Source organism: Equus caballus, chromosome 21 (genome assembly GCF_041296265.1).
Source record: "Equus caballus isolate H_3958 breed thoroughbred chromosome 21, TB-T2T, whole genome shotgun sequence".
In the NCBI taxonomy this organism is placed as follows: domain Eukaryota; kingdom Metazoa; phylum Chordata; class Mammalia; order Perissodactyla; family Equidae; genus Equus; species Equus caballus.
In genome coordinates this window covers 58,207,330-58,231,596 of record NC_091704.1, presented here as the reverse complement: position 1 = coordinate 58,231,596, position 24,267 = coordinate 58,207,330, and the positions used below count along the sequence as shown (strand labels likewise).

Sequence of the window (24,267 nt, the reverse complement as noted above, 5' to 3'; positions counted from 1 at the left end):
ATTTTTCACTGCGCAGTGAGTCATTTTCAAGTGAAATATTGACTGGGTCCCAGTGTCTTTAGTGGGCAAGGCATAGGGAACCAGAAAGCCCAGTGGGCTGCCATGGTCAGTACAGAGCTCAAGATCTAGAACCATCTTAGTCGTGCATCATTCTTCTTCGTGGAGGACGACGCATCTCACCAGGACCTGGATGGTCCTGCCTGCAAAATATCCTTTTATTGGTCTGAGAGTGAAACTGTCGTGTAAGGTGCTTATCAGAGTGCCCGAGGACAGGGAGAGGAATTTCCTGAGCTATGAGAATAGGTCTCATGACTGTCACCTGCTTGCTAGTAAATATTCCTACATTTGTCAGAAATTGGACTAAGACTTGCCTCCTTTCCAATCTGCCACCTGGTATTGACCTTCGAGAGAAAGGGCCTATAATTCTGTGTCCGGAAGGATGGGTTAGTAGGTCCTAGATTTTCCAGCTTTAGCAAGCATCGGTGTCACCCAGAGAGCTGGTTAAAACACAGCTGGCTGGGCCCCAACCCCTGAGTTTCTGAGTCAGTAGGTCTTGGGTAGAGTTGAGAATTTGCATGACTCACAAGGTCCCAGCTAATGAGGCTGCAGCTGGCTGGGGACTACCTTTGAGATCCACTGGGCTGGTTTTGCTGTGGCTTAAAATAACAGAGGTTTATTTCTTGCTCACACTACATGCCTGCCGTGGGCCAGTCGGAGGCTCTGCTCTGCAGCACTGCTGATCTCACTTTGCTAGCCCGGCTGATGGAGCATTACTGCTTGTGGTGTATATGTGAAAGAGGCCTGGCAGGCATCACGCTGGCCATTAAAAGACTCCTCACAACTCATTGGCTAGGGCTGGTCACATGACTTATCTCACCACATGAATGCCAGGAAGCACAATTCTACCTTGTGTCCCAGAGGAGGGTATCTGAATGTTTGTGAAATAGCCCTAATGATTACCACAAGTACTACCCAAATTTAACTGAAAGAACTTGGTGACAGCTGAGCTGTCAAACTGGTTTAAGTTAGTTCCCAATACTTGGGCATGATATAGCTGATGCCATCATGGCCCCGTTGACCTTGGTTATTGTTTAATCTTTTCAAGTAGGACTGGAAATTATACTACCTCATTGGTGTCATTCTTACAGAGCATCTCTAACTCGGATCCGTCTTAGGTACATGTTAATCCATCTTTTCCCCCCTACCCCCTTTTTTAATTCTTAGATTCTACTGCAGACATAATCTTTTCTGACTTTCTCTTTAAATTTCAGAAACAGACTTGGCTTCAGAGGCCTGCTGCCCTGATGTGCTGACTACAACATGTGAGAACAAAGCCTGAGAATTCGGGTCATCAGCAATCCCTACTTCGTGGCCCTCCGTCCCTTCCCCCCCTTTCCTCTCTCTCTTCCTTCCTCATGCAGTTTGCCATGAATTTGTAACCGAAAGTTCGGTCTCTGAACCCGATGCCAATCCAAATAACGAGAACAGAGTCTTGAGTGGAAGAGGAAAGGTTTTTACTATGCCAGGCACAGGGAGCAAAGCAAGGGCTCATGCCTCAAAAATTCCTAGCTCCCCATGAGGAATGGGTAGGGATTTTTATTTGGGGTTTTGGGTTGGGGAGGGAGGAACATGTAGCTTGTGCAGCTCGGTGCTTTCCCACCAGCCTGCGTTTGGCCTTGAGAGGCTGCTTGCAGCAAGGCAGGGGGAGGGTGAGACAGGAGGATGGCAGGTGGGCGTCCTTGCCGTTGTCTCATCTTCTTGTTTGAGGCAGGCTCGAGCGCTGGGAGTCGAGGAGTTGAGGTCTGGGAAGCCTCCGCTCCTTGATACTCTTGAGACAGGGGCTTTCCTGGCAAACTCAAAGACACATGATTAGCTAAACTTTAGTGTGCCTTCAACTCCAGGCCACCTGGGCTTTTAACAATTTGTAACTCCCATTTAGTTGTAAAGCTCAAAGAGTCCAAGTTTAGAGAAACAGGCATTTACAATATGAGTGGAGCTAGAGAAGCAGGAAAGGGGGTGGTGGGTTTTAGTTTTAACCCCATATACGCTGGGTTCAATGTGGGGGAACTGATATCAGGGCTGATGTTAAGAGCCTGTAACAAGTTTAACCATCTATGAAACTGCCACAACATAACGCACAATTTAAGTATCAACTTCAGTTTTGGCTTTGAAATTATTTCTCAAGACTCCTCTCTAAGAAGTCACTTCAACAAATATTTCTGTTAGACACTGCCCTCTTACAGGTTCTTAAGTTCTTTCTAGCCAGCCAGAGAGAGTAGTTACATCTTCACCAAAGGACAAACTGTGAGGGAAAATGACAGAGCAGGGACTGCTCGTTTTGCATTCTTCGGTTCAATCACTTCAGTTCGTTAGGGAAATAAAACTGTCAGCACAATATCTCTGGGTAGGAGGACATGGGTAGGGTATCTGACTCAAAGGCTTGCCCAAGGCTAAAGCCACCATGTAAGCTTTAATTAACTGGGAGAGTCAGGGGCAGGTGCTGTATCAAGGAACACTATTCATATTGTTAATTTTTTATGTGAATATAGGGAAACTCCTGGATGCATTGTTTCATAATTAATTTTCTTATAAGTTATGAATGTCCTAGATATCCCCTAAAGGAGGGCTGGAGAGATCAATTCATTTAATGCCTTTTAGTTTTATAGGTTCTTCTTGTAGCCATCTGTTGATGGCTGCAATTGAGTTTCACTTTCTTCTGTGGCTTTATGGAGCCTAGAATCGCTCTCCTTTTAAGATAGAAATGGTTAATGATCACTACCATGGCTTTGAGAATAGTTTAATTTCCTTTGATGCATGTTAGGCAGTAGGCTGATGGAAAATGAACAAAACTTGTGATTGCTTTGGGGTTTCTGATATTTAAATCAATTATTGCAGGAAATGTACAAGTATTTGCCAATCAAATAAACGTTTGCCTTTTTTTTTAAGTGAGGTTATCTTGGCAATTGGTTTTAACAAGTCAAAGTGTTTTGATTTATGCAAAATGTTCTACATATTCCAATATTTTGTTCTCTTAAAAGTTGAATTCGTTTGCCCACCTATTGCCAACATTGATATTTTTATTATCCCTTACCACAAATCTTCAAATGGGAACAGGTAGGACCAAGCTATTTGTGTTTGCCCCACGGCTCAGAAATAAGGCTGATAAGACCATTTGCTGTTGAACCAGATTTTCAGGCAGGACAGAATTTCCGGAATTCATCAGAAGCCCTGGGCGATGCTGAACTCAACCCTGGGGGTGAGAGGGATGGGGAGAGCTCAGTGGTGCAGAGAAGCAAGTTTCCCTTAGAGACAACTTTTGTAAAATGAGGTTAAGAAGAGAACCTACCTCATAGGATATGAGAAGATTAAATGATACAATATGCAAATAACATGAAGAGTAAGTACCTGGCAGAGAGTAAACACTTAGTAAACAAATAGTCAAGCAGCAAGAGTACATTGTTGTCCTCCCAGTTGTAAGATACTGTTGGGCTCTCAAAGAAGCGCAAGACGAAGTCTTCTCTAAAAGGATTCAAAACAATTGGCAAGATGAATTGTAAGTGAGTGATGACTTGAAAAATATATGAGAGAAAGAAATCTTATCAGTTCCCAAATAAGTATTGCAGAGCATGCGCATCAGTGGAATTCAGGAGAGGGAGAAGTGCTCTGGAGTGAATGGTCTGGAAGGCTTCATGCAGAGCAATCATTTGGATGGGGACACAAGGAGTTGGTGGAGGTGAAGGTGGGGAGGAGGTGGAGAAGGGAGCATGAGTATTAGTAGAGGGATCAATAAGACTAAAGCATAGAGTCAAGAAAGTGCAAGATGTGTTTGAGGAATGCTAAGTAACTTAGTTTCTTGGCAGGAAAGTACTTTACTGGTGAATATTTAGTAAGAAAAAATGTGTCAGAGTCATTTTTGGGAGAAAACGTTGGCATATGTACATTTTTGCTGGAACCATCTTGTAAGTGAGGTTTGAAGAAATATGTCCTAACATTTTAGTTAGGAGTACATATTTGATTCTTCACAATGGTCATAATATGATCTACTTATAAATATAAAGCCATGGGCATATGTCAAACTCCCCACAGAGAACCCCTTCACACCTTCTCTCCCCGTTGTTTAAATGACATTCGAAGCTAATCAGATATCATACAGTATTTATCTGTTTTGATAGATTGCTTATTCTTGGCACTGTCCATTTTAGGCCCATGGGATGTACTTATTGACCTGGCGATAGAACATATTCAGTCTTGGATCAATAGATAAGTGCTTATATCATATTAAGTTTAGTTATCTGTTAAAATATATCTGCTGTTGTCACAGCTTATCATTTTTTGGGAGTGCTAATGCTAAAATAGATTGGACAACTCAAATAATTTGCATAATCTTGACTTTGTCACATCTTTCACTGAGCCCCTCAAAATAACTAAAATAACTTTTTACCTTTAGTGTGGAATTATTTTATGTAGTCTGACTGTTATAATAAAGTAGCTCAAGGAGCATATATTACCCAAGTATCAAAGTTGATGCTTTGCAAGATTAGAATATTTCCTTAATAAAACATCCAACTAAACTCAGCTCTGAGAGACATGTTTTTGATGACAAATGCTGCATCTTTTGAGATTTTTTCTTAGTGACCTTGATCAAGAGTAAGAAGGGTAAAGGAAAGGATGAAAGAAGGACAGGAAGGAGGAATGCAATCCAGTGAGACTAAATTTGGGTTGATAAAATCTTCTAGATGTGTAGGAATTTTTTTTCATTTTTTCAACACTTTATTATGGAAAAATTTAAACCTACAGTAAGTTTGAAAGCATTTTAAGGAAACATTCTTATACCCACCACCTAGATTGTACCATTAACGTTTTACTATGCTTGCCTTATCTCATATATATCCATCCCTCTAGCCTAGATGTGTACAGAATTTAATTCTAACTGTGTAAGAAACAACTAAATCAACTTTAGACAGCCAGAGTTCCAGTTGGTTAGGTCTATGCTACCTGTGTTCCTGTTTCTGTAGCGTCTGCCATCACTTTCAAGTACAATCAATGGGACAGATTAGAAGACTCATTCAGTTTATCAAAAAATTGTTCTTGAGTATTTAATGATGTTCCCAAAATAATTCTGTGGAGCTGTGCTGGCTCGCTGCATAATAATCATCTGCGTGAGTTTGCTAACTTGATGTTCTCCTGGATTTTACTCCCCAAAATTCTTAGTCAATAAATTTGACATGGGGACTTGAAATCTGCATGTTTTTAGAAGGCTTTTTAAAAGTATCAAAGATGATTTTGATATGTGGTTGGATTTTGAAACCATTGACCTTGACACCACCAAAGAACTGTATCTTATGGTATTTGGATGAGGCAAGAAATTTTGGGGAAAAGTCAATAATACAACATATAACCAACCATACAGTTCTGTGGTTTACATTCTAAGTGCTAGAGACTTTCAGAGAATGGAAAGACTAGTGTAGAGTAGAAAACTGGTTGAAGTTTCAAGGAGGACAAGTGGCTTCAACTGAGTCTAAGACAGTCAGGAGAATCTAAAGAAGTCAAGAAAGTGGAACAGGTGATCCAAGCCTGGAAAACACATGAGGGAGTGTCGCTATGAACTAATGGGAGTGAAATGTCTGTGCTGAGCAGATATGGGGTTGGTGGGTTTTGGAGGGTATCACATGCTAGAGAGGTAGAAAATGTAAATTCCTGAAAAAATTTCAAAAACTAGCCTTGAAGATTTCCAGCCCCTTGTCTAGCAGTAAATGACACGCTGACCATAAGTTGTAACTTTATGTTGTGGTTTCTGGTGGGCACAGAGTCACACACACTCAAGACGAAGTTTAATGGAGCCCAGAGCAAACCATTCTCCTCCTAGGAGGAGGCATTTTATATTCTGATTGTTTATGCCCTCCTGGGTTTTAGCTATCTGCCAGTTTGAGCTGCTGAGCCCTTCGAGGTCTTTTTCTCACTTTGGTATTGATTTCCTGATTTCCAAAACCTCGTTTGGCTCATAGCAAACATGATATTGAGATTTCTTCCCATTTGTACCCATCTCCAAGACCTCTGGCTCCCATTAATTCCCTATTTTGTTGTTGTTTTGTGTTTTTTACTTTCTGGCCCCCAGTGTCAACCTTGACAACTGAGGCCATGACATCCTTGGATGATGCATCGCTGTCTTGGACCCCTCTGGGCCCTTGATTTATTTATGGGACCATGGAATCTGTATTAGTTATTGATTACCCCTAAACTTAGCTTTTTAAAACAAAAAAACATTTCTGATTTCACAGTTTGTGAGGGTCAGAGATCCGGGAGTGGCTTAGTTGGGGAGGTTTGGCTCAGGGTTCTCATGAGGTTGTAGCCACGGTGTTGGCCAGGGCTGCAGTCCTCTCAGGACTTGACTAGGGTCAAAGGAGCTGCATCCAACCTCACTGATGTGGCTTCAACAGTCCCTTGTTCCTCACTGGCTTTCTCTGGAGCCAGTAGTATCCCAGAATGTAGGCCTGTGAGCCAGAAAGCACTTAAGATGGAAGCTGCAATCTTTTATAATTGAATATCAGAAGTGAGAGCCCATCACTCTGCTGTATATTATTTGTCACATAGACCAACCCTGGTACAATGTAAGAGGGTACTATAAAAGATATAACTATTAGGAGGTAAGGATCGTTGGGGGCCACCAAGGAGCCTGGCCACTATGGGAACTTTTGCCCAACTTGGTTGTTCAACACTCTCCCAGCCCCATGCCTATCTAAATGCTTCCTACATCTACATTGCTCCAACATGACACAGGAAAGACACTGAGCACATTTTCTGGAAAGCATCAGTATGTTGATTGAATGCCTTTTGTGTACCAAATTCCATAAGTCCGCACCATGGGGGACTCTGAAACATAGGAGGCAAGTTCTTAGCCTCAAGACCTTTATGATACAGTTGAGAAAACAGAGCATACACTTGGGTATTTAGAACCTTTCTCATGGAAAACTATAGAAACTGAACTCAACCATAGCTTAGGTAAGAAGGAGATTTCCTGAAAGACCTGTGTAGCTAAAGGAAGGGCAGGGCTGTGGACACAGCTGGATGTAAGGCACAAATCCCACCAGGCTCTTCCCTCCCGTTTCTTATTTCTGTTTCTCTGCATTGGCCTCATTCACTCAGACTGGCTTCTTTCACATGGCAACCACCAAGGTTTCTGGCAGCTCTCGGTCTCCTTCTTACAGCTGTACTAGGTAGAAATTAATGTTTGCATGTAGTTCAAAATTCTGGGAAGGGCTGTGGTTGGTTCAGCCTGATTCCTGGACCAAACGATATCCATCCATTCTTTTGTCTAACCCTCCTCAGGCATTGACACTGCGGCAGACATTGGGGTGGATGCTGGAATTGAAAAACAAAACAAAAAAACAGATTTCCTGCTAAAGATATGGCAGGGGGGCAGGAGGGTTAAGGAACGCCCTTGTGGGCCTGAAACAACCCCAATCTGAAGACCCTGCCTGCAAGCATTACCACATGATAGGGGAGGACGGTGAGAGTTGGGGTGAGCCTGTACATTGTGTGAGGCAGGCTGAGTATCATTTCTATTCTGTTTCAAAATTCTGTTCTTTTCCTCTATCCTTTTATTTAGTTGGGTCTACCAGCTTCTGTCTTGGCTGCTTCTTTCAGACGCCAGTTCCATGCCTACGAAGCTCTTCCTCAGCTGTGTTCTGAGTAGCACCTAGCTTGCTGAAAAGCACTAGGTTTCTAACAAGTCATGATAGTTTCTGACAGCATCTTTCTTTTGAAGGAAAATGTGAGAAAGCAGAGGGGATAAAAATGTCTTTGTTTCCACTGAAGCACAGTCAGAATGAATAATTAAGAAATTGATACTGAATTCAGCAGCATTATCTGAGCCGTTAGTCAAAAGAAGGTGGGTGATGTTGTGGGTGTGTTTGTATTTCCAGAAGACAGGTGGAAGTTCTTGAATCTCTGTTTCTGTTAATGGCTTCATCCCCCTGGATGATGAGGGCAAAATTCTCATCTGGATGAGTAGAACCGTTTTTCCAAAATGACACACTTAGAGCAAATACATGGCTGCTCAAATGGTGTGATTTCAGGAAAGAGATAGGGTTCTAACTCCAGAATAACATCCTCAACTCCATGTTCAATATCAAAATGCCTTGTCAGAGAGAGAAAATATTTTATTCTATAGTTAGAGAAAGAGTTAGACATAAATATTTCTGGAAGAGTTAGGACACACATAAATTCACATTAAAATCATAATAAATCATATCAAATGCTTTCCTGGTTTATTATTTTTTTATTGGATGAGACATATGCATGTGTGTGTGTGTGAATTAGGTTAGGGACACGGACCTCAAACTCTGCCTAATACACAGTTTTTCCTAGAGCGAATTATGATATTAAATTCTCATTCTACTTCACACCACATACAATTTATGTTTTTGAATAGGAATTCTGTCTGCAAAATAATAACATAGAGTCAGACATTGGACTCTCTCGGAATATTTATGTCTTCGACTATTTATTTTACAATTTGTCTGGATATTAGCATTCTATGAGTCTAGTTCTCTCAAAATTCTTTTCAACAGGCACATATGAGTTAACTTTTTTTCTCTTAAATATCTTGCTGAGGAGCAAAGTTCAACATTCCTTTCCCAATGTGATATCTTTCACTAGAGCGTTATCCCCTCCAAATGACAACATTTGGATAGAGTTCAAATCAGATAGGCCTGTTATTTATTTAAGGCCCTTTAAGAACACAGCCAATTAGAGACTGTTGAATAATACTCGCATCACTGAGGTTTCCTAGAAAGGGCTCAGTAATGGAGTTTTAGAGCTCCGGTTACAAAGCATGGCGGGTTGCCTATTTTTCAAGGGATGTTTATTTTTGGAAATCTGTGATTCTCTTGTTAGCCTCACACTCCTTTGACTGTAGGTGTTTTAAAGAAATCTGAGCCCTTGTCAGGCTATTTCTATAAAACCACCTACTTTGTTCTCTCATAGGTTGCTTTTGAGAAGGAATTCAGTAAAAATAGGCTTCATAAAACTGTACTGTGCTTGATTCGACTGACTTCATGTAGAGAGTTCATCAAATTTCTGTTAATAAATGACTTAATTCACTTATTCAGCAAATATTTATTGAGGGTTTACGATTAGTCAAGTGTCACAGTCAATGTTCTAGATAGTTCTCTACTCTTATTTGACTATACTCAAATAGACGATGAACATACATATGAATAAGAACATACAAGCTCCAGTGAACATCAGACAACAGGCAAGTGCCAGGCTCAGAACGCCCCCCAGGTGATTGGCTAGGCACTCACAGGGTCAGCACCTTAGTTGAGGGGGCTAGAGATAGTCCCTTTTAGGAGGGGTCATTTAGGCAAGGTCTGTGTGACCAGAAGGAGTTAGGCTTGTGAAGACCTAAGGAAGAACATTCAGGGCAGAGAAAAGAGTTGCTCTAAAGGCCCCAAAGTGGGAACAGGCTTGGCATGTTGGAGGGTTAGAAAGAAGGTGTGTGTCACAAAGCTCACGCAGGGAGGTTCAGAGAAGAGGGCGGGGTCTGGATCAGGGACAACTGTGTAGTCAGGGGAAGGCATTTAGATTTCATTTTAAGTGCACTGGAAAGCCATTGGAGAGTTGTAAGCAGAGGGATGACATGATATAATTTAATTTTTTTTATGGAAAATGGATTATTGGAAACAAGAGTGGAAGTAGGGAGATCAATTAGAAGGGAATTATAGTAGGCTAGGCCAGCGGCTCCAACGCAAAGTACACATAGCACAGAGAGTGTGTGGGATAATCTCTTAGGGTTGGAGAAAGAAAATATACATTTATATATTTTTATATATATACATACACATATATGTGCATATACATATGTGTATATATTTAAATTTTTTCTTTAAATCTTTCTGTTTCTATATTATAATATGCATAACATATGGAAACCATAGTACATATATTATTCATAAATAAATCAACATACATAACTGGGGTGTGTGTGTTCAAAAATATTTTACTGATGAGTAATTCAAAAGTTTTGGAAGTCTCCGGTTTAGGTGTCAGAGGATGGTGACTTGGATTTGGCAGTAATAGTGAGGATGGAGAGAAGCAGATGCACTTGGGACAAGATTTGAAGGTCAAAAGAACAAGACTTATTGATGAGTTGGGTTGTGCTAGACACAGTGTGGGGCTATGAGAACACATACAGTTGGAGACCAACCCAGTCCTCAGGGAGCCTTGCAGCCCTGTAGCATTTTCTTGACTGAGGACTGAGGATGCAACAATTTTTAAGTTTTTGTTCATTTTCCACTTTCATACACTTTATGACTCACGGTTCTTCAGGAGAAAATAAATTTCGCTTCACTTCAGGGCGAAACAATCATATTGTTACTACAATGAAATAAATTCCAAATGGCTGACTAATAATTGAACTTTTGGAATATAATCTGTATTTACTTTGGAGACCATCTTTTAGTATATAAATGCACGAATGTGTCCTTCAGTTAGCTGCTGAAAGCATAGTGTACTCCATATATCCTCGGGGGAAGAACACAAAAGTTTTTCTAAGAAACAGGAGAATTTAAGCAGTTAAGCAAGTAGTTAAAGCAGGTTTTGTTGTTATTATTATTCCAGTAAGGAGACTCACATTATAGTAGATTAAAGCCAGTTTTACTAAAGACGTAAAGTCATTATTTTCTAATAAAAAGCACAAGACAAACTACTCTGCCATTTTGTTGCTGTTGTTGTTGGGAGGAAACTAAAATGTGCTTCTGTGTTTTGGTCCTCAACGTTTGGAAAGCCGCAGACACAAGACTCATGCATTCTAACAACTGAAAATCAACCTAGGGAAATTGACACATAGCAGCAAAAGGACTTAAGACTCAGTGAATTGATGGTTAGAAGCCAAGAGGAGGTGTCTTCATTTCACCTGACAAATGCTGTTTGTCTGTAGCCTGATTCTAAGAACCACAGCAGAATGTTAGTATTGCAGTTTGGGTAAAAAGATGAAAGGATAGGTTGAAATGTAAAATCTTCAGCTGTTGGGCAGTGGTCACGGTTTCTGACTGTCTCACGCGTTGTAAACACTCTTATGTCTGGAGAATTCCCCACCTGTCAACTTTTTATTGCTGCTATAAAAAAATTATCACAAACTTAGTGGCTTGAAAAACACAAATGTATTGTCTTATAGTTCTGGAGATCAGAAGTCCAAGATCAGTCTGTCTGGTTTAAGACCAAGGTATTGGCAAGGCTGTGTTTCTTCTGGAGTCTCTAGAATCGGTTTCTTTCCTCTTTTAGCTTCTAGAGGCTGCCTATATTCCTAGCCTGTGGCCCGATCCTCCATCTTCAAAGCCAGCAGCTTGAGATCTTCAAATCTCTCTCTCTGTTCTCTGCCTCTGCCCTCACACCTCCTTCACTCTTACTCTGATTCCCTTGCCTTCTCCCATAGGACTCATGTGGTTAGATATGGCCCATCTACATAATCCAGGATAGTTTCTCCATCTCAAGATCCTTAATCACATCTGCAAAGTCCCTTTTGCCATGTAAGGTAGTGCATTCACAGGTTCTGGGGATTGGAATATGGACAGCTTGGAGGGCCGTGATCTGTGTACCACATCATCTTTCAAGCCAGAAGCTGGACTTTTATCCAGAAGCTCACTTTCCCAGCATCCTTTGTCAGGGTGGTGAGTGAGGCACTCACCTCAGAGGACAAATTTAAGATCGCAACAAAAAACTCATCAATCAAGATAAATATTTTAATGCAATATTTTAAAACATTCAAAAAATCCATGATGGACAAAATTTCCAATAAAGAAAGGACTAGTATTACAGATTTTTCCTTTGGCTCTCAAATGGCTAGGCATGTCAGTATCCATGTGACCTAGACTGTACCAATGAGGTGCACCACGCTAGACTTGGATTTAGGGGAGCAACCAAAGGGAGCAGGGGCCTTGCGTGTAGTTTTCATGCGGGCTCGTTGGGAAGCTGGCAATGAAGAGAGCAGAAGTGGACAGCATGGCTGGCCTCAGACGCCTGGCCCTCTGTGCTGGGGCCCATGCTTCCGGACAGTGTCAGTGGCCTCTGGTCACTTATGTGTGTCACTTAGGTTTGTGGGTAATCCCATAGCCAACCCATTAACCTGTTCTCTGACTCATTTGAAGATTCTGAAAGCTACCTACTATCCTTGACGAAATCCCTTTTCTGCTTAAATAGCCAATTTGCTGTTGTTAGCAACTAACAACCCTGAATAATGTAATTTATCACAATAAGGACTGTCTAATTTGGTTGGGATAGCCAAGCCGAAGCCACAGGCATGCATCAGTGTTTAAAGAGCAGCACGGCGGTGCCCTAGTCAAGGAAATAAAGTATGCATACCTCATCTAAAAACCTGATCCTAATAGTCTCTAGAATCTAAAAATAAAATCACACTTCTCAGTTCCTCACCTGGATACTTCCTCAGTTCCAAATTAGGAGCTGATTCAGGGCTTTATTAGTAATAAGATGATATTGCCTTTTTCTTAGCTCTCTGAATAACAGGTGACTCCTGTTGGAACCATTAAGAGACGCTGGCAGGTCCTTTCTGGGGTGAGCCTTCTCTCTCTCTCTCTCCCCCGCTGCTCCCTCTCTCTCTCAGTGTTCTAATAAAGAAGTAGAATTGTTTGTGGTTCCAAATTTCCAGACCTTAACCTCTGTTCTTAACTTAGTTGGTTTTTCTTTGGAGAGTCAAAGATGGCATTATGACAGTTTACTCCAAAATTCTCAGAGGATACCCAGCTTGTACAGCTCCACTTTTTTCTTTTCAGATTCTTTTTTTTTTAAGGTATGCTTTTTGGTGAGGAAGATTGGCCCTGAGCTAACATCTGTTGCCAATCTTCCTCTCTCTCTTTTTTTTTTTCTCCCTAAAGCCCCAGTACATAGTTGTGTATCCTAGTTGTAAGTCCTTTTAGTTCTTCTATGTGGGCATGGCTTGATGAGCCTGGTGTGTAGGTCTGTGCCCAGCACCTGAACCAGCGAACCCCGGGCCACTGCAGCGGAGTGCGTGAACTTAACTGCTATGCCACTAGGCTGAGCCCCAGCTTCTTTTGTTAACAGCTTTTTTGTCTTTTTGCCCAAACCTGTTTAAGTGAATTGACTACCTATTACCATCAACTATGCACTCAGAAGATAATTCTTTTAATCATAATAAGAGACTGATTATTGGTATCACATCACAGATCTGTGTTTGGTAGAAAATAGGTAAAAAATAAGCGACTGTTGAGATGACTACTCGAGGGAGTTGAGGTGAACTAGGCTGTCGACTGCTTTTCCGGACGTTTGCACGGCGTGCCGTGACATCTTGGCAAGCTTTAGAGTGGTGAAACCTGACTAAACCAGGGGTCAGGCTCCAGTAGTTAGTAAACTCATCTTTCGTGAACTGAAAGTGTAGTTTTGATGCGCAAAACCAAGGGTCCTCCAGCAGTTCTCTGCTGCTAACTTTTTCTATTCCCTTATTTCTCCCCAAACCCTTCACCCAGCAATTACCAAAGTTTAAGGTGGTTTATGACAGGTTGACAAATAGAACAATATCATCTATGACTGGTGACCAATCATTGCCCATCCACACTGAAGGGATGTGAGAGATACCTTTTCTTTGATCTCTCTCTTTCTTTCTTTTTTTTTTTTTGAGGAAGATTAGCCCTGAGTTAACTACTGCCAGTCCTCCTCTTTTTGCTGAGGAAGACTGGCCCTGAGGTAACATCCGTGCCCATCTTCCTCTACTTTCTATGTGGGATGCCTACCACAGCATGGCTTGATAAGTGGTGCCATGTCTGCACCCGGGATCCAAACCGGCAAACCCCTGGCCACAGAGAAGTGGAACATGCGAACTTAACCACTGTGCCACCGAGCCGGCCCCTCTTTGATCTCTTTCAGGTGAAACCAGTGCACGTTAACTTATTGGGTACTGACACAAGGCCCAACATTGTCATAGGTATTACCAGAGATAAAAGAAACAACTCCAAGCCTTGCCCTCTAGAAACTTAAAATCTAACTGGAGAGTGGACATTTTTATTTAAGAAAAAAGTGGAAGAAGATACAACAATGTGTGGAATCAAGTGCAAAATTGTGGGGTATAGGCCATGCCATACATAAATTAGGAGTTCAGACAACGGACAGATAAAGCTGGCCAGGGGGAGCCACTCGAGAGGGCTCTCCTGAGGGTGATTATGGTGTAGCCTTTTTCCCTACCAGATAAACTTTAGGATTTGGAATATGAATGAAAGAATATGAGAATGAATTAAATTGATATTTAATTGAGGATATGAATTAAAGAAAGCTAGAATTGATATAATAAGAAGTAGGTGGTTATCAGCTTGGGCCTGGTGGCGCAGTGGTTAAGTGCACACATTCTGCTTTGGCGGCCCAGGGTCCACCAGTTCGGATCCCAGGTGTGGACATGGTACCGCTCATCAAGCCATGCTGTGGCAGGCGTCCCACATATAAAGTAGAGGAATATGGGCATGGATGTTAGCACAGGGCCAGTCTTCCTCAGCAAAAAGAGGAGGATTGGCAGATGTTAGCTCAGGGCTAATCTTCCTCAAAAAAAAAAAAAAAAGGGAAAACAAAAACCACTTAAGATAATTCCAACAGAGACGTATGTAATATGAAGGATGAGGGGCCGGTGGTGGTAGCGGTTGAGTTTGCATGCTCTGCTTTGGTGCCCTGGGGTTCCCTGGTTCAGATCCTGGGTGCAGACCTATGCACCATTTATCAAGGCATGCTGTGGCAGGTGTCCCACATATAAAATAAAGGAAGAGGGGCACAGATGTTAGCTCAGGGCCAATCTTCCTCAAAAAAGAAAAAAAAAAAAGAAAGAAAGAGGGATGAGATTGTAAAATTGTTGGAGAAGTTGGAGGAGCAGAAAAGGAGGTGATGTTTTCAGAGATCAGGAACTAAAGGGAGCTGCTGCCAGCCCTGTAGCCCTGAACCCATCTGCCCCAAGCTGCCGTGCAGGAGCCTGTGGTGGTCTGTTGCTTCAGCCTGGCCCAGGTTCCTTGCTCTTCTTTTTCTCTCTAATCTTGTGTGAGAGCCCCCTGTTGACAGACGCTCCCCGGAGCCCTGCTAGCAAAGGAGTCTGTGAAATGTGGTTTCCAGGCTTCTAGCCCCTGCTAAGAACCAACAGACAATATCTGGCTCAGGAGTGAGATGATGTAAGAGCTGTTTTAGAAAGATTTCTCTGGTAGTGGCTCAAGTTCCATGTCTCTGAGAAATAGAAATGGCAAGCAATAGGACACATTGGAGTATATGAGGCAGCCATTTGGTGTAAACCTAATTGGGCCTGACTTTGTTTTTCCAAAAGGGCGTGACATGGCCGTTGAGCGTGCATTGTATATCTGCTTTAAGCATTTGCTATGTCCCAAAGACAAGAACAAATGGCCTTAAGATAAAGATGCAACTTCCCCCACATTGGCATTTCGTTAAGGACAAGCATCTCTCCCTAGGCTAGGAACTGACAGCTGCACTCACCTGTGACCACCCAGCTCGAGACAACAGACCTGCCACCCTGCTATGTCCACTGAGACAGCAGACCTACTACCTTCTGTGTCCATCAATCGTTGTGCCGACAGAGCAGTTTCTTGACTGTTGTAAAAGGGACATTTCAATCATATGTGAAACATGCTCTTGGAGGGCATATAACCACTCTGTACACCCCACTTCTCTGGTGCCCTTCCTTCCTTGGGGAGGGAAGGCCCCGGGCTATGCTAGTCCTCAGATCTGGGTCAGCATAAACTCATCCCAAATTTTCATTTATAGATTGGTTCTGGATTGTTTTCATCGACATTTTCAATAATGCTTTTCTTTACCCCACACTGTATTTCATTGCAACTACCTTTAAGTTTTGTCTTGTTATTTTCTGTCATATTAGCATTATGTGCTTGTTTTCTATGTCTTAGTTTTATCTCCCTAACTGGATTTTTAAAGATTGAGAACATGACTTCTTTTATTAACAAATAAGAATTTTCTGTACAAGGAACAAAATACACTTCAAGATGCTGATGAAAGAGCGGTGAACAAGACACTCATAATCTGCTCTAAAGGAGCTCATGTTCTAGCAGGAGAATAAAGAAATAAATGCATGTTTAATAACATGTGGTGATAAGTGCCATGAAGAAAAATAAAGTAGGTTAAAGTGATGGCGAAGGACACTCAGGAGGATGGGGAGAAGCTGTTTGGGACGTGGCGGCCGGGGAAGGATTCTCTGATGAGAGGACCTGTAGGAATGAGAGAGAGGCGGCCGTGTGCATATCGAGGGAAAGAGGTTTCCAGGGGGACAAAACAGGAAAGTTGGAGTTCAGGCAGGGGCTAACGTGGCATGTTTGAGGAATGGCAAGGAGTCCCATGAAGCTGGAGAGAGCACAGGACTGTGGTATGAAATAAGATCAGAGAGTGGTGGGGAGAGCGGGAAAGATCCTATAAGACTTATCTATCTTCTGCATCCCTTACAGAGTCGGCTTTCTTCTGGGAAGAGAACGTTTAACTTCAATCTTCAAACCCAACACCCACCATCCCAAACATTATCTTTTTCCCGTTTGTATTTTATTTTTCGTTCTTCTCTCTGAGATGGGTCTGTAGCTACATTTATTTTTCCCTTTATTAAATTGCAAGGACTGCTTGCTGGAATGATATATAGATTGGTTCTTCCTGTAGGCAGGTTGCCTTAGCAACCAGGCAAATCTTACCCATTTGAGTGAAACCTTATTAATAAAGCAGTCTCATAAGAGACCAATGTTCACATCAGTAAATGTCTGCTATGCTTTTCCTTCATTCCTTAACCATGACAATTCTCGGATTGCTCATTAGGTGCGTGCTGATTGAGTGAACGGCTCCACAGGAGCGGACACTAAGAAAGCCTAATAATAGAATGAGCCTTCGCAGTCACAGCAGATAACCCAAAGTTATCATATTGTTTTGGTTTCTTAGTTCCACCACAGCAAATTCTTATCCATTCCAGGCACAGACATGCAGGTTCCATATTGCACACCTGGCATCTATTTAGGCTGGTCAGCATCCATTACCTAGAAACCTCTGGCAATAATAAAGCAGTGTCTGGAAGGAGGAAGATTGTATCCAGTCTTGCCAACTGCAGTCTATGAATGAACAGGTATGTGAGTCCCTGAAGGGGCAAAACAAAGTGAAATAAATATTTCTCAAACCTTTCAGGTTAAAACTTAAGGCACCTCATACCACTGAAATAAATTATTTAATTCATGGTAAAAACAGGTGTATTAAGATATTTTTGTTATAATGAGTTGTATTTCTTGTCTAAAATATTTATGAGAACTCTAAGGAAGAAGCTTCGTATTACTTCAGAGAAACAATGTATACACACAAATATAGATATATGTGCACATGTATATATAGATGTACACATATATGTATATTTATCTATCTAGCATCTATTTATCTATTGATTGATTGATTGGAATTGGCTTACATGATTCCGGGGGCTGATAAGTCCAAAATTGATAGGGTAGACCAGTAGGCTGGAAATTCTCCTAAGAGTTGATGTTGCAGTCTTGAGTCTGAATTTCGCAGGGCAGCAAGCCAGAAGCAGGCAGGAGCTTTTCTTTTTCCTTCTTCTCCCCCAAACCACCTAGTATGTAGTTGTATATTCTAGTTGTAGGTCCTTCTAGTTGTACTATGTGGGACGCTGCCTCAGCATGGCCTGATGAGTGGTGCTAGGTCCACACCCAGGATCTGAACGGGTGAAACCCTGGGCTGCTGAAGTGGAGTGCTCGAACTTAATGCCTCGGCCACAGGGCAGGCCCCACAGTCAGGATTTTTATGTTACAGTCTTGAGGAGACTGACTGGGTGTGGCCCATCACATTATGGAGAGTAATCTACTTTGCTCAAAGTCTACTGATTTAAATGTTAATCGCATCCACAAATACCTTCACAGTGACATCTAGACTGGAGTTTGAGCAAACAACTTGGCACTGGCACCATAGCCTAGCCAAGTGGACACATTAGATTAACCATTACAAACCTCAAAACAAGAGGTTTGATTTTGATAGTTCTGGTTTTCTAAGGGTATTTTTTTTTTTAAAGATTTTATTTTCTTCCTTTTTCTCCCCAAAGCCCCCCAGTACACAGTTGTATATTCTTCGTTGTGGGTCCTTCTAGTTGTGGCATGTTGGACGCTGCCTCAGCGTGGTGTGATGAGCAGTGCCATGTCCGCGCCCAGGATTCGAACCAACGAAACACTGGGCTGCCTGCAGCGGAGCGTGCGAACTTAACCACTCGGCCATGGGGCCAGCCCCCGGGTATTTTTTTTTTCAAATGTAAGGAATAAAAAAGAAGTGAAACTAGGATGTAAAAGAAATATGTCAGCTAGAATAAAAGTGATTCTAATCATTCTAGCAACTTCCTTATCCTTCATTTTGTTTTTCATTTCCTTAATTATAGAGCTTTTATATGGTAAAACCATTAGGGAAACATATTCTGTAAGCTGATGAATCAGAATTTACTTCATAATTATTTTAGATACTAACATCACTTTAAAAAAATAATCTTATAATTTGACAACAGAAATCCTGGATAAAATTAAAATCTGGATAATTTGAGAATTTTTCACTTGAGATTATTATGACTTTCATTAATGTGATATGATTTGCTTAAAACAAATGATGATTGGTTCTGACAATGAAAGTGTATCAAGGACTAAATGCAGTGAATTAACTGGTCCTGGGATTTGGCCCCACAGGATGTTTCTTTACGGTTTGTGTGATTATAGTTTATGTGTCTTTGCACAATTTTTTGTGATTGTCAGTTTCCGTCATTAGATGATCGTCTCTTGCAAAGAAGGAGTCATGCTTTCCATGTCTTGGTAACATTCTCCCCCATGGGATATAGTCTTTGCTGGTACTGGAACCATAATGATATTGTGGATGTATAAGTCTTGCCACGCTGTGATGGTTAGTTTCATGTGTCAACTTGCCTAGGCTACAGTACCTGGTTATTTAATTGAACGTTGACCAAGTGGTTGATGTGAAAGTATTCTGTAGATGTAGTTAATATCTACAATCAATTGACTTTAAGAAAAAGAGATTATCCTTGATAATATGGATGAGCCTCAACCAATCAGTTGAAGGGCTTAAGGGCAAACACTGAGGTTTCTTGGATGAATAAGTTATACCTCAAGACTGCAAGACAGAAATCCTGCCTGAGTTTCCAGCCTGCCACCTGCCCTATGGATTTCAGACTTACCAGCCTCCGAAATCATGTAAACCAGTTCCTTGAAATAAATCTCTGAAAAAAAATGCATATATATATATATATACAAACATATTCATACATATATATATGTCCTACTAGTTCTGTTTCTCTGGAGAATCCTGAATGATACACACAATAATATTGCTTTGTTTGACTCATCCATTTGCATTATTGAACTTGAAATATATCTGTTAAAAATCAGTGTCTATACGACATTTCTTAGTCTAATGAACATAGAAGTCATTTAGGCCATGATGCTGTGGACCTGTTTGTGTAGACTAAACAGTTATTTTACTGGGAATGACTAATGAGCTGGAAAACCTTTTGCAAGTTGGATTAAATGTAGGGTTTATTAAACTAGACAGTATCATCTTATAAAATCATCTTATAACAATCTTACAGTTGTGGGATTCAACCTTGGAAGTATTAATTGGCAAATACTCCTTAGAGTTGAGCATCTATTAAAAAATAGACTAATATAATGTGAATGCCTAAAATCATGAACAACTGCAATCATATGGATCTCTCTGCAAATGGAAGGACACACGAACTGGGGAGAGGGGTGTTGAGAACATTTGTCATGTCAGATGGGAGAAGTCCAAAGCATGTGGTAAGGATCCCTGTACAAAATTTCGGTACCTTAAAAAAAGGATACCAGGTCCTGAGCTTGATTTAAAAGCAAATATCAGGGAAGGGATGGGGCTTAGTTTTCTGATAAAGGATACTAAGATAGAGAACAGCATGGGTGCTCAGGGTACAGACTAATTAAGGAACCTTCTCAAAATTGTCCTCAATAGATCTGTTTGAGAAGGTGCTGGTTGTAGAGTTCATTCCTGGTACTATTTCAGAAATGCAGACACAAACGTGCAGTTTTAGGAAACTCAGCAAGGAGCCACTTTGTGACAGAAAGCAGAAAACTGGCAACGTGTTTTTTGAAAGTGAATTTTCAGTGAGTGTGTTAAAATATGTGATTTTACAAATTATCACGAGTGCCACAAATCCCACAGTTTGACTACTCAAAGTGTTCTTCTGCTTTCTGGAGTTAACCAATAAAATCTGGGGAGTCTGACGCATGGTTATTTATAAGAAGTCAGGTGAGCTGGGTCAAGACAGTACAGGCTTAGAGGGGATGATTTTTGGGTGATTTGAGTCAGGCAGATCATATCGACCCTTTTCTGCTGACGCTCCTCTTTTGAAGGTCACCGTCTCTCTCACTGTCGCGTCCGGTGACTTCATCTGCCATTATTGTCCAGGGCTTTTGCTGCAGTTACCCTTCCAACATCTTACTACATTTCCCTGACCAGTTTTTCTTCCTGTACTCTCCTGATTTCTCTCTTTCACTCTAACTTGCTCAAGTGCGTTCTTCTTTACACAATAAAGTTTTAGAGGCCTGCAAGAAAGGCCTTAGCACCAAAATAAAGTCATTTTTAGGGGATAACTTTTTTCATTGCTCGAAAAACAAATTTCCCAGTCCCAACTTTTTGTACTCTGTCTCTCTTCCTCACCTTTTGTGAGGAAGAAGCTATTTTTAAATCACAATAAAGCATGGAATTATGCTGAGAATCCTTCAAAATTAGCCAGAGAAACGTTTTTGCTTGGTTGTAGCTGCCTCACACTGAAGAGTCTGGAAGACTTCTGTTTACTCCCGTGAGAGACAGAGGGGATCCCCAACTCAGAGGAGCTGACCCCCAGGATGGAGTTAGCGACATGGGTTCCAGAGGCCCAGCCTGGAGCAAGTGTCAAGACACACCGGCTGTCTTGAGTAGATCAGAAGGCTGGAAGCAGTGGGAGTGAGACAGACTCTGGGAATACTTCCCGATGCCCACGTGAGCCCCACTGTGTAGAGACTAAAGGTGTCTTTGGAAAAAGATTGAAATGCATTCACACATCCTTCACGCTTTGCATGTTTGTAAATGGCCGGTTTTTCTCCTGGGAGAAGATTGTGCCTACCTGCTCTTCCCACTATCTCGAGGCCAGTAGAGATCTCTCTGTGACCATGTAGCACTGTGTTTTGCTTGTGGAATGCCCTTGAGATGTGGCGGTTGTTACAATCTCTATTCATCTGCAATTTCACCAAAGCATCACCCCTATATTTCTAACTGCCTTCTGTAGGTATAACTTAGATATCCTCATGTTTAAAGAAACCCAAACTGCCCCAAACTGTACGTGTCCTTCCCCCTGTCCCTATTGTGTCTCATGTCTCTGGTTCTCAAAGGCATCTCTTAGTGGAATTCTCTTTGACTCTTCTTTATGTCTGATAACTCATATTTGGTCTGCTTCAAGTTCTGTAGCTTGCTTGTATTTTGTATCTATACTTCCTTTTCCATGAACTTTGCCAATGTCCTTATCCAAGGCTTATCTACCTTGCACAACAAGCTTCTAATTGGCTTCTTCCTCTTTCCTCCCTATTCCAAGCTGAATATTTTAGCTAGACTTACTTTCTTAAAAAAATTCCTCTCGACTTGCCATTGCTATTCAAACACTCTTAGTTTATATCCATCTGTCTTGTTTGCAGAGCCCTTAGGTCTAGCTTCATTCTCCAAGCTTTCTTATTTGTCCAAAACAACCTCGTCACTGGCATTAGAATGGCCTATGGCCACAGGGACAGACCCTGCTTATTCATCCCTGACTGTCTTTCTCTTTCATCTTCATCCACACCTATTATCAAGGGTGATCTTAAATTCTTGCAGTCTTCCCTCACTGCTTTGAAACCCAGCAAGCATGTCTTCCTCTGCATTCTCATCGCTAGCACCATTTATCACATGCTTAGCTCATCTTTACATGTTTCCTCTCTAGTACTCATTTATTTTCTATGTAAGCTGAGTATCATGTTAGGCACTGAACATATAGTGGTAGAAGAATAGTCTACCTCCCCACGAAAGCAAGCATTCAAAAGGCGATCTCTCATAACTACTCCAACCTGGAAATAGGGCAGCATATTTCCTTACAGCCACCAAAGAAAGCACGTCACAAAGCATTAGTGAGTAATGTAGATCTTACCAAAGATGTCCAGGGAGATAGAAGGAGAGGGCAGCAATTACACAGCCAGTAACGGCATTGCATTCCTATAAGAACCGAAACAATATCCCTCCCTGTCTCTGTGCTAAACAACACGGGGACCAAACACATTTTCCTGTCCCTGTGTTACCGGGGGTCAGGTACACTTTCCTGCCTGTATGTGAAATAATGCTGAGAACAGGCTGGCAAAACGAAACAAACAAAACAAAACAAAACAAAACACAATAACAGAAATCTTAGCTACTTGCCCCAGAAAACACTTGCTCTTGGACGTCAAGACCGTGAACCACTAAGTAGCTTGCTCTCCAGGGCTCTCTCCAAAATCCTCACATCACTGTTCCTGTTAATTCATAGCTGTTAACATGATAAATTCTGGCCAATCCTGACCAGTTCCTCACTTTGCAAGACCTGTCTTGAAGTCACTCAGACCTCAAAACTCCATACATATGTCTCCCCAATTTCCCCATTTTGAGACACTGCTAAACTCCGTCAAGCATTGTTCTCCTTTATTACAGGAAGTCTAGTAAATTTAGCTTTGCTTGAGCAACAGATTTTTCTGGTGGCTTTTTGGGAGACGGATGAGGTACCTTTGTTCTCTCTCACATTCCTTCATCTTCCAGGCTTCTCCTAATCCTTCATCCATGTGGCTTCTAAGTGACATCCTACCCCACTTCCCCTTTCATAGGTAGAGCAATTTAGACCATCCCAGACTGACGAAGACATAGGCTCTGGAGGGCCAGCCACCAAGTAGACTTATCTAAGCATTTACCCAACCAGGTGGGTCTCTATTGAGAGAAATTAACATGATTGTCTCCATAAAAATCTTAAATAGTGTCACTCTACCTAGAGTCAGGATGGTGTGGAAGTCTCTGCAGAGTTTTTATTCTTTTTCATTTCTTTCCTCTCTACCTATCTCAGGAGGCTGAAACAGCTGCCTAGCAGCTGCTTAAGAAATAGTTTGAAAGTGTAGAATCAGCAGATGGCAGGAAGAAACGTTCAAAACTCTGACTCTGCCATACTTCCTCTCTTGCAAAGACAGGAGAGTTTGTTTTTTGTGTGGATATAGATTTACATGAGAATTACAGTCCTCCGCAACCAACTTCTCCTGTTTTAACACCATGGCATGTCAACATCTCTGATTTCAAAAAAGGAAAAAAAAAAAAAAGAAAGTATATGAGAAAATTAAGAAATTCTTTGGGATTAACCAGTGTTTCTGTGAACCTTTTGGAAGCATGGTGGAATTCTTTAAAGCACAAGTGTGCTTTTAAAATTTCCCTATAAATATAATTTTTAACAACTATGTAACATTCCATCACAGGCACATTTGATTTTTTTTTTTTTTTTTTTTGCTGTGTCCCTATTGATGGACATTTAGATCATTTATAATGTTTTAGGATTTGGACGTTCCTGAGAATAAATTCTTGTCTGCATTCCTTATTGTTTCCTTTCAGGATGAATTTCTGGTTGTAGAGTTATTGGATAAAAAGCTATCGTTGTTTAAAGGGCTTTCACTAGACATTATACGTGGGTTTCCCTTTGGAAATTTGAGATGTCTCTTGTGAGATGGATTAATTTATGGCAGAGAAAAAATATGCAGAGTTAATCATTGGCATTAGCTGCTGGCCGCATTTTTATGGAAACCAAGCTTTTGAATATCAGTATGTACCAAGTTGTCTATTTGCTTTTGAACAGCAAGCAGACCCAGCGGATGGCAGTCAGGGTCTGTGTGTTTAGGAAGAAGCCTTTTGCATTTCAAATGCCAGATTCACCAAATGCCATAATTCTCCATCTCTGAGTAGTGCTCTGGGCTTCCTGGAGAATGGAAGTTGTAGGGCCAAGGCCCCTTCCTGGTCTCAGATCGTTCATTTCCACTTAGAAGCATTCTCCTATCTTGGAATAATTTTCTGTGTTTTCTTTTTGTCAGAACACATTGTACTTTTGAAAAGCCAGACCCCCTCTCTCCCCTTCCCTTACGCCATGTTGAGAGTTGTGCATTTTCCTAAATTGCC

General features: G+C 41.4%; 1 long non-coding RNA gene across 1 annotated transcript; it reads right to left on the bottom strand.

Annotated features, from left to right (window-relative positions):
* Window positions 1–1,497: 1,497 nt before the first annotated feature.
* On the bottom strand, window positions 1,498–22,673 carry LOC138919851 (uncharacterized). The gene is made up of 3 exons (XR_011430400.1): window positions 22,507–22,673; window positions 3,092–3,250; window positions 1,498–1,854 (listed from the first exon to the last, which is right to left on the bottom strand). It is a non-coding gene; the product is annotated as an uncharacterized lncRNA (long non-coding RNA).
* Window positions 22,674–24,267: the final 1,594 nt, after the last annotated feature.